Genomic DNA, 3,802 nt, shown 5'->3' on the forward strand with positions numbered 1-3,802 from the left:
CTTGTATCGACAGATACTAAATAGATGGATTTTTAAAAAATTACATAACTGTAAATCATAAATCAATGTACTTAAAAAGTACACGTATTTTATGTTACATTAATAATGAAAAAAACTCACAAAACCTATAAACTGCAAACTGTGCATGCTTACCATAACATGTTACCTGGGAAAGCCAATGAGTGAGATTTCCTGCAAATATTTACTGTCATGATACAAAACAAATATGTGCAAACTTCAAGGTCCCTAAAATAGCAGTTAAAGAGTTTATATACAGAAAGATGTCATTATCTGATAAACTATGCCAGAGATGGAATTTCCCAGAGTTTATAGCACAAAACAGTAACCACCATGCGCTCCTCCTCCACAGCCTTCTTCTCTGTGCGACAGTTTTACTCCTTTATTCTGGTTCTCACTTTCCCACAGTCCAGGGGTCTGGGTGATCTTTTCCATGAGTTCCTCAAAGGCACATTGTACACCATCACTGGTTTTTGCACTTGTCTCTATAAATAACATGGAATGCTTTTGTGCAAATTTCAGGCCTTCATTTCTATCAACTTCACAATTTTCTTTATCAATTTTATTTCCAACTAGCATGTTTACTATGTCATTTCTCGTGTAGTGTGTTTCCAATTCATTTAACCAGTTATCCAGTTTAACAAAGGTGTCTCTTCTTGTGACGTCATAAACTAGTATAACACACTGAGCACCTCTATAATAGCTGGGAGTTAATGTTCTGAACCTCTCCTGACCAGCAGTATCCCATATTGCAAGTTTAGCTGTATTTCCATCCACTGATAATTGTCTTCACCTTGAAGTCAACACCTATCGTTGCTGCAAGTTCTGGGTCAAAAGTATCATCTGTGAACCTCAAGAGCAGGCTGGACTTGCCCACCCCACTCTCGCCGATGATAAGGATCTTAAGCATAGTCAGCATGTCCTTGCTCATCCTAAGCCAGCTCCCTTTAGACCCAGCTGCAGGAATGCTTTCTTTTTGGATTTTCCCTTGTCTAGAGAAAAACACTTTGGGTAAATCTGCTGCAAAATATCTCTTTAAAGTGTTAAAAAGCAAAAGTGTCACATTGAGGGCTAAAGTGTGCCTGACCCAAGCCATGGTATTGTTCAATAGCCTCATATGCCGGGGAAAGCTGGCCAATTAATAAGGATGACTGAGCAAGATTCAGGTCTTTGAATTATGGGGTTGGACTGCCAGAAGAATAAACAAATGTGTCATGGAAGAAGTACAGCCAGAATGCTCCTTAGAAGGGATGATGGTGAGACTTCATCTCATGGTCTTGTGGTCAGGAGGGATCAGTCCCTGGAAAAGGACATCATGCTTGGTAAAGTGAAGGGTCAATGAAAAAGAAGACGACCTTGCATGAGATGGACTGACAGAGTGACGGCAACAGTGAGCTGACACACACCAATAATTGTGAGCATGGTACAGGACTGGAGAGTATTTTGTTCTGTTGTACAGAAGGGCTCTGTGAATCATAACCAACTCGATTGCACCTAGCAACAACCACAGTATACTTACCGAGAGCTTCTGTAGAACAAATACCACACATTTCAGAAATTTGTTTTCTTGCAGCTTTGTTGCTGTTGTTAGGTGCCATCACGTTGGTTCCAACTCATAGTGACCCTCACAACACAACAGAATGAAACACAGCCCAATCCTCTTTTTCGCTGACCTTCCACTTTACCAAGCATGATGTCCTTCTCCAGGGACTGGTTCCTCCTGATAATATGTCTGAAGTTTGAGAGACGAAGTCGGCCACCCTGGCTTCTAAGGAGCATTCTGACTGTACTTCTTCTAATACAGATCTGTTTTTCTTCTGACAGCCTATGTTACTTCTAATATTCTTTTCCAACACCATTAATCAAAAACATTAACCTGTTCCAGAAAAGTTAATAAAAATGCTCCTTCCTGAGAGGGTTTTGATCCTGAATTGTACCCTGTTCACTTCTCTAATAAACCCCATATTCATGGATATTGTTCTGAGTCTGTGTGGCCATTGCACTGGATTATTGAACCAGATGTGAAGCAGAGAGTGCTGTGGGAGGGATGGTTGGTGTCAGAATAGGGTTAAGAAGGTTGTAGGGTGGAAGCATGTCTGATCTCTGCTTCATAGGAATCAGCCTGGCACTAATTTTGAGTTTGATTTTCTTTCCTCCTTGTGAAGCCAAGGAAAGTCAGATATGACCTCTACACTGATATTGCAACAGGACTCATAAAATATGTGGGTCGTCTCAAAAGGTTTAACGATTGAACTGGGGAGACACCATGCTGATAATCCTAAACTAGTTGAAATGAAAACCAACTCAGCACCCAGTGTGGTCATGAAAAGTCTAGGAAGGACCAATGAGGGTAAAGCCTCCAATTTGCCTCTATCAGCAACTCCAAGAGGCCAGTTGATGGCCCGCTGGAGGAGCCGGAGCTCCTGGAATGTGGTCAGTGGGTCTGCATTCCCTCCTGGTTCACTGCAGCTCAGCCCTGATGGACGGCTGCTGCTGCACACAGACTGTGTGTGAAGAACCTGAGCAGCTGTTAACAGTGAACCTAGGTTTCACGTATGGAAGGAACGCTATCAGCAGCAGTAGACAGACTAATTAAGTGAGCAGTAATCAGAGTGCACCGGACTGCTGAAAGCAACATTGCTATGAATTGGAACCAACTTGACCAGCTCTCAACAACACCAAATTAGAGAGTAATCCTTGGGCAAACAGACACAGGCAGGTAAGAAGCTCTCAAATTGAGCTCATTCATCTGGAACTTCGGTAGCATACTGGGTTATATGTTGAGCTGCTAACCACAAGGTCAGCGGTTTGAGTCCACCAGCCACTACTCAGGAGAAAGATGAGACCTTCTTGTCCCATAAAGATTTTCAGACCCCAGGAAGCCTGTACAGGGTTGGAACTGATGTGATGGTCAATTACAGCAACATTACCAACCAGTTTAGGGGCTTTTTTTTTTTTTCCATTTAAGTTTTTAAGTAGAAGAATTGATGCATTTGAGCTATGGTGTTGGAGAAGACTATTAAAAATACCATGGACTGCTAGAAGAACAAACCAATCTGTGTTAGAAGAAGCACAACCAGAATGCTCCCTGGAAGCTAGTATGGCAAGACTTCGTCTCTCAGACTTCGGACATATTGTCAGGGGGACCAGTTCATGGAGAAGGACATCATGCTAGTAAAGAGGAGGTTTAGTGAAGAAGAGGAAGACCCCCCAATGAGATGGATTGGTACAGTGGCAGCAGCAATGGGCTCAAGCTTAACAACAATTGTGAGGATGGCGCAAGACTGGGCAGTGTTTTGTTCTGTTGTGCATAAGGTTACTGTAAGCCAGAATCAATGCAATAGCACCTAAGAGCAACAATACGAGTGAACGAGCTTTTCAGTGGAGAAGACTATCAGAACTATGGAGTGACTCTTTTATAGTATCCGTGCTGAAGACCGATATGTCCTTATTTTCCGCGACATTCAGGCTGTAATTGTACATAGTTGCTGTGTCAGGAGCTAGCTTTCTTTTCATATCTGTAACGTGTAATGGACCATTTTACAACAGAAGTCTCCTCTCTTTGTCTTGTTCTTCATGGTACAACTATGCTGCTGACGTTTCTTAAGGTCCTACGTTTTCTCCTCTTTTGGGCCATGACAGTATTGGTGAGAACACTTTGCTTTTTTTTTTTTCTAAGAAGGTCAATTTAAATAATGAGTAGTCTCAAAGGTACAATTCTTTTTCGGGGAGGAAATTGGTTTTATTTGGGGAAAACCTCTCAAACAGAATAAAACCCAGTTCT

At 42.0% G+C, this 3,802-nt stretch overlaps 1 pseudogene; it reads right to left on the reverse strand.

Annotated features, from left to right (window-relative positions):
• Window positions 1-327: 327 nt before the first annotated feature.
• LOC102811329 lies at window positions 328-949 on the reverse strand (annotated as a pseudogene).
• Between the last annotated feature and the right edge of the window lie 2,853 nt (window positions 950-3,802).

This window comes from Chrysochloris asiatica, unplaced genomic scaffold (assembly GCF_000296735.1).
Source record: "Chrysochloris asiatica unplaced genomic scaffold, ChrAsi1.0 scaffold00264, whole genome shotgun sequence".
Classification (NCBI taxonomy): domain Eukaryota; kingdom Metazoa; phylum Chordata; class Mammalia; order Afrosoricida; family Chrysochloridae; genus Chrysochloris; species Chrysochloris asiatica.